Raw genomic sequence first — 11,065 nt, 5'->3', positions numbered from 1 at the left:
GGGCCCCACCCGCACAGCGCGGGGCAGGGTAACAGCCCCAGTGGCCCCAGCCTGGGCCCTCTTGCCCCTCCACTGTTCTGTGCTGCTCAGGGGGCTCTGTTAGGAGGCCCTGGAGCCCCCACACCCCTGCTTCTAAGGTAAGCAGAAGCGCTTTTTTCCCATTTTTTTCTGCTTTGTTTTTTTTAAGTGATGGTGCCTGGGGTTGTGAGGGTATCCTTGGGGGCCTGGGGGTGCAAGTTGGGGGCTGAGGCTGGGTGGGGCAGCCATTGGGAGGGCTGCAGCAGATGTTGGGCGATGGGGCCAGGTGGGGCAGCAATTGGGGGGCTAGGGTGGAGCATGTGGGCCTTGCAGGGAGGGACCATTTGGCCCCTGTTGGGGGGCCATACCCCTTGTGTGGGGTATGAACTCCCTTCTGGGGGGCTGTACCCCTTGTGACAATGCCAAACCCTCTGTTGGGGGCATGTAGCCCTTGTGTGGGGGTTCAACCCTCTGTTGGGAGCCTGAACCCCTTGTGTGGGGGCTGAACCCCTTGTTGGGGGGCTGTAGCCCTTGTGTGGAGGACCAACCCCTTGTGTGGGGGCCATTGCCCTGTGGGCAGGCAGCAAAATATGTATTCATGAAACCTGTATTTAAGGTTCACTTTATTATTATGATAAGAGACTTGCTTTAACACTGTAGATATAGCAGTAAAACATTGTCCAACTGATCACTGTCTCTGTCTCTGTCTCTGTCTCTCTCTTTATAGTGGTCTTTTGTTTTAAAAGACCTGTGGAGGAACATGGATTTGGGGGTATTTTAGAGTAATTTGGGGATTTTTTTTTATTAGGGATTTTTCAGTTTTCCAATAGGGGACACCAGAATTCCTGCTGGGGAGGTCAGTGGCAGAACCCTGCTTGCTCAGAGCTGGCACCTTGGACCCATCTGGCTGTGGCTTACCTCCTAGCCAAATGGGGCCAGGAGGACATGCCTTGACAGTTCAAAGCAGGCCACCATGCTCGGAACATCTTCCAGGTGATAGTAGCCCAGATGGCTGGGCAGGGGGCACAAATGGCAGTAGTGCCACACAAAGGCCAATCCTGCAACCGCAGTCCACTGGCAGCTGGCCCAGAGGGGCAGATTCCTTTACTGGCTCTGCAGTCCCCATCCAAGTCTGGCAGGTGCACAGCAGGTCACAGCCAGGCAGCAGCCCCCACTGCCAGACTGCGGCAGTGGGTAGAGGGTGCAGGGAACTCTCAGGGCTGCTTCAGCAGTTCAGCTGGCACAGGGGGTAGTGTCCCCAGGTACCAACTGGCTGGGCCCCAGAAGCTCCTGAGAGCTAGTAGCCCTGAGCTACTTTCCAGGGTGGTTTTTTATACTGTTGGGGACAGCACAGGTGCTGGTCCTGGGCTCTAGCTCCCCCTGGCTGAAGATCCAGGAGGAGCCAAGCAGGGTTATTTTACCCCAAGTGGCACAATTTGCTCCACAAAAACGTGCATGTCCAAGCACGTGCACTGAGGCAAAAAGCCTCGGCTCAAATTAGCACCACTTCTATTTGAGCTGTTGCATGAAATCAAACTGTTACAGCATTTATATATGATTGTACCTGCACTGTAGTTACACTTACAGGCATTTGATCAAAATATTTACAACTGGGCTAGTGAGGGAAACATTCTTGCAGTCCAATGCTGGCTGGCTCCAGCACATCCAGCTCCCACTAGCAAACAATCCTTGGTCCATTTTATTCGCTTAGATTTCTTATTACATCATCTTCTTTTAAGGCAGTGGTCTCCAAACTTTTTATGGTGAAGATCACTTTTTGGAACTAAGGGTCACCCCAAGATCTACCACACCCCACTCCTGCCCTACCCCTGCCCTGCCCCCACCCCACCCCTGCCCCACACGACCCTGGACTGCAGACCACAGAACCAGCCGGGCTGGGGCCTGATCTCACTTCTGTGCCATGGCTGTTCTGAGCCACGCCTGCCTGGCAGCCAGAGGAACATGGCCTTGGCCCAGCAGGGTCTGGAATTCTCCATGATCCAGGGGTGTTGGGGTGATGCGCCCACTGCTGGGCACTGTCTGGCGAAGGCCCTGGGGGCCCATGCCCCCCCGACCTACTGCTCACTGCACCCTGAGAACAGGTCGGGGAGTGTGGCACAGGCCCCCGGGGCCTCCGCTGGGCTGTGCCCAGCAGTGGGAGCCGCCCCCCCATGTGCCCTTGGATGACCAGATCTTCTCAGACCCGGCTAGGCCGAGGTCCCCGCTGCTGAGCTGAGCCCCGCTGCTGAGCAGTCTCTGTCACCTTCTCCGCTGCAGAGATGGAGAGGGAGCTCTCTGTACCTCTGAAAGAGCTCTCCTCCGCCCAGGTCCCAATCCTCCTACCACCTGTCTGGGCTGGGGCCCCACTTACCTTCCCCTGCTCCTGGCTTTCAGTCGCTCATTGCAGGGGTCTCAATCTGGCTCCCACCTCTTCCCTCCCCCAGAGATTGACCTGCTGGGTGTGGGGGCAATGGGTGTGTGCATGCATGGCATGCCCAGCTGTCCCCCCAGCCTAGGATCTACCAAAAAAGGCTCTGAGAGCTACCTGTAGATCGAGATCCCTTTGTTGGTGACCACTGTTTTAAGGTATATGTTTTCCAGAAACTGATCAAATCAAACCAGAAACCTCCATATGCTCCTGTGCCTGTTTTATTATCCCCTTGTATTCCCCCCCGGCAAAAAACCCCAAAAACAATAAAAACCTTCCAATTCCCTGGTGTATATTTAGTTAATTCTTGGTGGGTTTTAGATTTACTGGAGCCAAGTGATTGCCATACAAATCTTAGGCTTCACCCAGCTCTGCATCTGGATCTGGGGGCACAGGATCAGACCCTGCACATCTGGGCATGCAGAGGTAGGCCAGTGCATGGCCAGATCTGGCATGCATTATCTCAACAGTGGAGTGACTCCATATGCTGATCCTGTGCAGAACAACTCCAGCCTGTGGACTGACTCTATAGCATTCATCTGGCACGTGAGGCTGAAAGGTTGGGCATGACTGAAAAATAACAAGATATACATGCCAATTCCCTTCCACTTGCTTTGTACTTTCTTGCCTCATCAATTTCCATGACACACCCGTGATCCTCAGAACCCACACCCATGCATTGTCTTTGCCAATACTAACCAAAATGTTTCCTGCTTCTTGTATTATGTTGAGTAGTAAATGTTACATGTGACGGTACTTCCCACTAATTATAGACAGATAAGGCCATTATTATCTTGGCATACTTTAGGATTTTTAATAAAATTCAGAAGTTTCCTGGGGTTGGGGGGTGAGGATGGTGAAGGGCAGGGCTGCCAAGAGGTTCAACTGTGACTCTTGGGCTTGGCTCTATTCCCTCTTTGGTTTCTGTTGCTGCCATTGGAGTTCTCAGGCTCTCTCTCCTTCCTCCTGCTTTTGTTGCCTGTTCCCGCCCCTGGGGTTGGGGCAGAGTGGGGTAGCCTGCAAAGCTCAGGGAGCCCATGGCTGGAGGGCTCAGGGGGGCTGGGGACCTCACAGTGTCTGAACTAGAGTGGTGCAGCAGAAGTTGTTGTCTGTTCAGGGGAGGGAGAAGAGGGCACTGCATGGGTGCAGGTTGCCTCCATTACATGGAAAAACTGTGCAGCAGGGGCCTGTGTGGTACATCAAGGGGGGACTAAAACAATGTGTCAGAGGCTCATGTTGTGTGGTGGTTGCGGGGGGGCTTCCACTGGAGTGGGGTAGGGTTTGTATGACATAGTGTAGTGTGGCACGGTGTGGCGTGAAACTCAGGAGACATGTGGCCTGCACAGTGTGTGGCTGGGGGTAATACAGCTACCAAAAGCTGGACAGCATGGGTGAAGGGAAAGGGTGTAATAAGCATAGAAAGCTTACAAAGTAGGTTTACTACATACATACAACAGTTAAATAATAAACTATTTGAGAGCATTGCCTCATGGGAGGTAGATACAGCTTGGAAAACTAATGCCCTGTTTTTTCCCTAAAGCCAGGTTCCCTGGCTGACCTACAGGTCCCATCATCCAGTGTGTTCCTCTTCTGATTGGATGGCAGAGTGCACCATGAAAATTACTGTGTTTCTTCAGTTTCATGGGGTTCTTGTTATGGTGGTGACAAAATGGTGCTTGTAAAGAAAGGTTTAAATATACTCAAACCTGCACTAGCATTCTTTTAATAAAACTCAATTTAAAGATCCTCTCCCAACTTTGCCAAAACTGAAAACTGGCCTGTATTATACTTTATGCATGTGACCTTGTAGCACAGGGGGATCCAAGGGGCAACTGTGATGCCCCCTGGTGGCTTCATGGCCATGTTTCACTCCACTCCTAGGGTGCCTTACCTTCTTGCCCACAACACCTTGATGGAATAATTTTAATAATAATAGGGAGGCTGCCCATGGGCCTTTGCATGGCCTCAGTCCATTTGGACCCCCACTAGGGTGTCCTGGCACCCCACTGACCTCTCTAGTCCCAGACCCCTTACTGGGCCTCTCTATGACTGTGCTGCTGCAGTGCACCTTAAGGGCTAATTGCATGGGTCCAATCCTCCCCTGAAGCATGCCTCAAGCCTTGTGCGTATTATTGTAATGTCAATCTCCTTTGGGCTTTCACCTTCTTGGCCATTGCCCTTTTCCTCCTAGCTAGGGTTTCTAGCCTGGGACCACAGTACTGGAACTGGCTTTGAGGCACCAGCTTTGGTTTGGCCTTTTTGGGCCCCAGGCCCCTGGCCCCTGACTCCTGGTCCCTGTCTGGCTGTGCCTTTCTCAGGTGCAGGGCCCCTCTCTGGCTCTGTAGTCTCACTCTCTTCCCTCTCTGGGCTCAACAGTCACTCAAGCCTTGAGCCTGCCCCTAGCAAGGTTCAAGGCAATCATGTGCCCCACAGGCACTAAAGGTACCACAATATACTGCCCCTATAGTCCCAACCCAAACCACTGGTATAATTACAACATAAACACTAAGCCCCTGGGCTATAACATAAACACAAAGGGGAAACAGCCCTCTGTCCCTTTAAGAGGGAAAACTTTCCCTCCACCTTTCACCTAGGATAGCCTCCCAACCCCTGGCTATCCTTGTAAACTCCCCAAGCCTCATTGTGGCTCCACAGGCAAGATAGCACTCTGTTCAGGAGCTCTGCTGCCAGGAGCTCTTCATCAAGTGGCTGCCTGGGAGAGGCTAGCTTGCCAGCTCAGATTTTAGATTTATATCTTCCTAGGGCCCTGCCTTCTTCTGGTCAGCAAGCTGCCTGGGCTGCCTGCAGGTGCCTGCTAATCTGCCTCGTTGTCCTGTTGCCACAGTGACCTGCAGCTTCTGTGTCCTGCCTAGCCTGCAGAGCTCCCTGCCTCCAGGCTACTTCTTCCTTAAAGGAACAGGGAGCCCTAGGCTCTCCACTGCAGACCTGATGTGGAAGTAGAACTGCTTTGGAAAGCTTGAGAGAAACTGGATAATTCTCTCAGAGCTGGAACTGCAGTGCATGAAATGAATGCATTGAGACTGCAACAAATAGATAACAAACCTTTGCAAAATTATGTAAATTAGGGAAGACGCATATAATTCACATTCATCTTTATTGTTCCGAAGGCTGGTATACATGAACTTCACATTAGAGCTGTGTGAACAATTAGCTTTTTCTACTGTAACAGGGGATTCTAAACCCTTGTCACTGAGTAGGTGAGTACATGGTAGTGCCCTGAAGAGCCAGGGTGCCAAACAAGCCTGGGATGGTTTCCTGAGTGCACCACAGCCACCTGGGAGGTGGAAGCCTATTAAATTTGATTTATTGGCCATGAAAGGCCACACACTATAGAAGGATAGTATATTTTTGGTACTGCTAGAGTATGAGAACCTGTGGGTGAGGGAATGGAGAAGATACTGCAACTTCTTAGTAACAAGCTATGGCAGCTAAGGAGAAGTGATTTGCACAAGAGGAAGCTCAAAAACACCAGAACCTGTTGATACAGATGATTCAGGGCCAGCAGGGTAAAAGAGAGGAACTAGCCAGAATATAGCTGCATCAGGCTAAGACTTAGCAGGCCCTTTTGATGCAGCAGCACCAAGTGGTAGAATAGCTGACAAACCCATCCACACAGAGTCAGAATGTGGAAAGCTCTTCTTGGAGGCAGTTATGGGATTATACACAAAAACAAATAACTACAGAAGATGACCCCAAAGCATTTCTAGAGTCATTCAAACAAACAGCAGTTGTCAATTTGTGGATCCAGAAGCCTTGAGCACCATGAAAGGTTATACAACCCTAGTTTTTGGGCAAGTGTTGGCTGATGCTGCATGGAAGTATCTATTCCTGTACCAAGTGGGTAGGCCTGCCAGTGAAATGCTGAAACAAGTGATCCTAGAGCAACTTATCTGGGATTTAGCATCAGCATTAAAGAGTGAATGATGCAGCACCACCCTCCTATGGTAGAAATGGAGGCAAAGCTCATGGAAGATTTAGCAGCAGTGGAGGATGACTCCCAAAGGGAACAAGGGAAGTAGTCAGATGGGTCAAGCAGGAACACAGCCTGAAAGGCAGCCATGCCTTCAGAGAGGACAGTGATATACCTAAGAGACAGAGGGCCCATCACTCAGAGAGTCTGGGGGTGATTTAATTATAGGGGGTTGATGTGCTGTGCGAGTGTCACTGGTATGTATTGTAGGGTTTAAGTCCCTACTTGACAGGTGCCCGGCCCTCTTGTGACTTCAGGGTTGGATCCTAAGTAGCACCACCTGCATGTTCTAGTTACAGTTCCTGCTCTCATGCCACAACTTAATGTGTTTTTTGTGGAGGAGACAGTTCTAGCAGATGGCTTATGAGATCCCACACTTTTTAGTTTCTTCATGGGCCTCCAACCTCCCTTTTACCCCACCTTTACTGCACCCAGTGCAAGAATGGACATTGTTGTTTTGAGGCTCTAGTTCCAGGTGATCACTTCTTACCTGAATGTCCTGCTGTTGGAGAATGAGAGAACTTCTGGCTGCTGACTTTTCTTAGGCTGTCCTTTGCCCCTGCAACTGAACTCATTGTGGCCTTGAGATACTTATGTTCTTATAAAGGAAAACTCAGGAAAAACAAATGTAAAGCATAAAATGATCTGCATTCACTAAGATGTACTCGGGACTGTGCTTCCCTACAACAAGCTGTGTTTTGTGGGCTTGGCAGCTTCCCGGTACACCCTCACAGCTTTAATACAAACCCTCCACTGTGTTCCTACCCCTTTGGCCATGACCCAGAGCTCTGTGCTGCTGGTTGCTCTGTGGCTGGTTTGGCTGCAAACTTCCACCCCTCTACAGGGGCCTCCTTGTGGTGGGGTTTCTCAGTTTTCCACAGCCAGCTTCCCACAGCCACGTGGCTGTGTGCTGCTTCTCAGTCAGGCTCAGTGGTGCTCTGTGGCTCCCTTCCCCACACTTCCCCATGGAGTACCTGGGTTGCTAGGCATGTCCTGCTCTGGCCGTCCTCAAAGATCCTCCCTCCTTCCTTGTTGGGATCAGCTGCATCCCCTGGATTCTCCCCCAGGGTTTCATCTTGGCACCTATCTGTCAGGGCATGAAGCCTGCTCCTCCCCTTCTCCAAGCCATGCGTGGCTTCCTTGCTCCAGTCACTGTCCTCCTGCGTCGTCTCCACACCACCCAATGCTCCCTCTCTCTTTTCCCCTCTGGCCACTCTCTTCTATGCTTTTTCCCCAGCCCACTCCTCTCTCAGGGCATGCCCCTCACAATCTCTTCTCACAATCTGCAGGCTCAGGCTGCTGAAAAATGTCTGTGCCTGAGCCTGCCATACTGGCATTTCTCCACCTGTCATGGGGAATGGGGAAAGCCTCCCTAGGCTGTCTTGTCACCTTTTACGGGGAGGAAAAGAGAATTCCTCCAACTCAGGAAAGACACTTCTCTAGGGTCAAGGAGACTGGGCAAGGGCCCAGGGAAGGAATCCATGGGATGCTCCTTCAGGGAGTATGCAGAAGGGAATATAGGGAAGAAAAGGGAAAATGTGGCTGTGACCACATTGGCATAGTAAAAATCACAGAGAGTACCAGAGGCCCTCCTAGTTACCATAATCTCAGGAAGACTCAATCCAATGAAAGGGACAGAAAGAGTGCCTGCTATAACCATAGGGAACCGTAAGTAGAGGCCATGGTAGCAATACCACTGAAAGTGACAGAGGGAGAAACAGCTGCTACTGAGAGCCAGCCTCAGTCTTCAGCACAGGAGCAGCAGCAGCAGGACAAAGAAACGGCAGCAATATCATCAGTGATAGCCAAAGGTGATGGGTACAGCACTGAGAACAGAAAAATAGGTGATGAGGCAGCGAAGGAAGAAGAGGCACTTGTAAGGGGAAAGTACATTCAGTAACTAAAGATGGGCCCATCTTAAAGAAATAAGAATGAATCCTGCCCTGATTCATAGGGTTAGAATTAGGGGGCTGGGGGCGGGGGAGAAGAATATGAACTGCAAGTTCATTAATAATCTCTCATATGATATTGTAGCAGGTTTAAGCTGCAGGGGCAGCTGTGCTGCCTTCTGGTGGCTGTATGGCTCCTGCCTGGTTTCATCTCTGAGGTTACCCTCCCTTAATTGCTCACCCACCACACCTTGTTGTTATTCAGCTTAAATAAGGGAGGCTGCACATGGGACTTAGAGAGAGCCTGAATCCAATCAAATACTCAATGGATCCCTCCCAGACCCTCCTAGTTTCAATCAGCCTTTGTGCTAAGTAGGCTTTCACAGCCTGACAGTGCCCCTGCAGGGCACCTATAGCCTGAAGAACAAATTATGTGGCTCCATTCCTCCCCTACACCACAACTCAAGCCTTACAGGTGTTATAACTTCAGCTGTTTGCTTCTCTTAGTCCCTCTCAGGACTCTCAGATCCCATGGGTCTCTCCACCCTCTATCTCTGGGTTCTCAGATGCCTGGCCCCTTACACAGTCCTTCTCTTGGCTGGGGAACTCTTTTACCCTGCTCATCCCCTTCTCTGGTTTGGTGGGCTCTGTTCCCTTATTCAAACCCTCCTTTTGGCTGAGGAACACTCTGTGCCCTGCTCAGCTCCTTTCTATGAGCTGGTAGGCTCTATTCCCTTGCCCTCTATCCCCACTCAGCCCTGTCTCTGGGATAGGGTATTCAATATTGTCCTTGAGCATCTGTCTCTGGACACAGATTTACCTCTGGAGGCAGGCAGTTCTTTGATGCTGAGTTTCAAGAGAGAGCAAGTTTCAGATGGTCCAGCTTCTCTCTCTGAGTTTTCATCATGGCTACTGCCCCTCCTCCTGGGGAGTCCTTAACTTCTGTAGCCCTTATGACCTCATTTACCCGGTCCAATGGAGGCCAGCAACTGTTGGCTGCCAGCCAACCAATTTAAAATGCATAACTGGTTGCTCAGAACAATAGGGAGCCCAACCCCCTCACCCAGGTATGTGATGCCAGTCATGTAGGCAGAGGGAGCAGGTTATCCCCCTCCCTCAGGAATATATTCAGCTCAGGTTACAACTCAGGGTCACATGAAGAAATGGGGCAGAGGAGTGACCATGGTAACCAAATTGTCAGGTAGCAGAGTGGAGAGAGACAGGGATGGTATTCTGCCGCAGGACTCTGTGACCAACTCAGGCACTGGGTTTATCTAGCCTCAGCCTGGGGCTTCTTCTGGTCAGGTGAGCCTGCAGTCATCCCTCATACCATCTGGAAGTTGCATCTTAGGCAGCTTCTCTCCTGAAAGTAGCAGGCACACCAAAGTGCCCTATTACATATATGAACTAATAATCAGTTAAGAAACTGATGAGAGAGAAAGTGGAGTTACATATGTGGAACTGTTTAAGGTTGCAGAGGGCCAACCCAGTAATTATGGCATGACTGAATTCAAAGGTGGAGAAATTGTGAAGAAAGCATTAGTGGCTGCAAAAAATATATGACCTAAGGGGTAGGTCATTGAACATTAAGGGGGACCCTGACAATCAACAAGTTTATAGTTTGCTGCAGCAGGTGAAGGAACCAGATCTGGGAAAAAGAGGGTCTTGATATGGTCCCTGGGTTGAAGGTTACTGTTTTCAAGATTTAGAACATTCCTCAGGAAGTTATCTGTAGATTGTAGGCTGGCAGAATTCAGTCTACAATTTCAGCTGATAATCTTAAAGTGGGCTGGAGAAAACCAATGAAGGTATTCAGTATGGCAGGAATTGTAAAATAGGCAGACATCAAAATAGGCAAGACTGGAAAAAATAGATTAACAGGAGCATCATAGAATCAAAGGACCAGAAGAGACCTATAAGATCATCAAGTCCAGTCTTCTACCATGGTCAGGAGGTTATTGGGCTCAAACGAGATCAACAAGGTGGTTGTCCAGCCTCCTCCTGAACACCTGCAAGGATGGTGACTGTATCACCTCTGCTGCAAGTGTGGTCCAGTTTCTAAATACCCTTATAGAAAGGAAGTTTTTCCTTATGTCCAACCTAAATTTTTCCTCAGTTAGCTTGTTCCCATTGGTCCTCGTCCTCCCAGTAGACATCTTTCTGAAGAGTTGCTCCCCTAGATCTTGGTGTTTACCCTTGACATACTTGTAGGCGGCAAGCAAGTCACCTCTCAGTCTTCTCTTGATCAGACTGAACAAACCTAGTTCCATGAGTCTCTGCTCATAGAGCCTATCCTCCAGGCCCCTAATCATATGGGTAGCCCTTCTCTAAACCCTTTCAAACTTATCCACTTCCTTGCTGAAGTGCAGCACCCAGAACTAGACATAGTACTCCAGTAGTGGCCTCACCAATGATGAATAGATAGTTTGATCAAACCATACATGCAGTAACAGTAGTATATTTAACAGACAGATTCTGTTTGGAAGACCAGTGTGTGAAGAAATCCCACAGATGAAATTCCTAGGGGGAACTCTCTCTTCCTTCTAGGGGGCACCTGGAAACTACAAGTACATACCTCAGGCAGTGGCCTTGTGATTTCTCTAAGTAAAAACCTGGAAACCTGCCAGGAGTCAGGAATTATATACAGGCAAGTTGTATCTTAAAAGGGTCACTGTATCCATTCTCTGTAAAGACTCAAGTTGCTTTTGAATTGCTCAAAGTATATTCTGACTTGCTCAT

This window comes from Crocodylus porosus, unplaced genomic scaffold (genome assembly GCF_001723895.1).
Source record: "Crocodylus porosus isolate Cpor-Errol unplaced genomic scaffold, CroPor_comp1, whole genome shotgun sequence".
Taxonomy (NCBI): Eukaryota; Metazoa; Chordata; order Crocodylia; family Crocodylidae; genus Crocodylus; species Crocodylus porosus.
The sequence above is the reverse complement of the archived record's forward strand: the minus strand, read 5'-3'. Positions refer to the sequence as shown.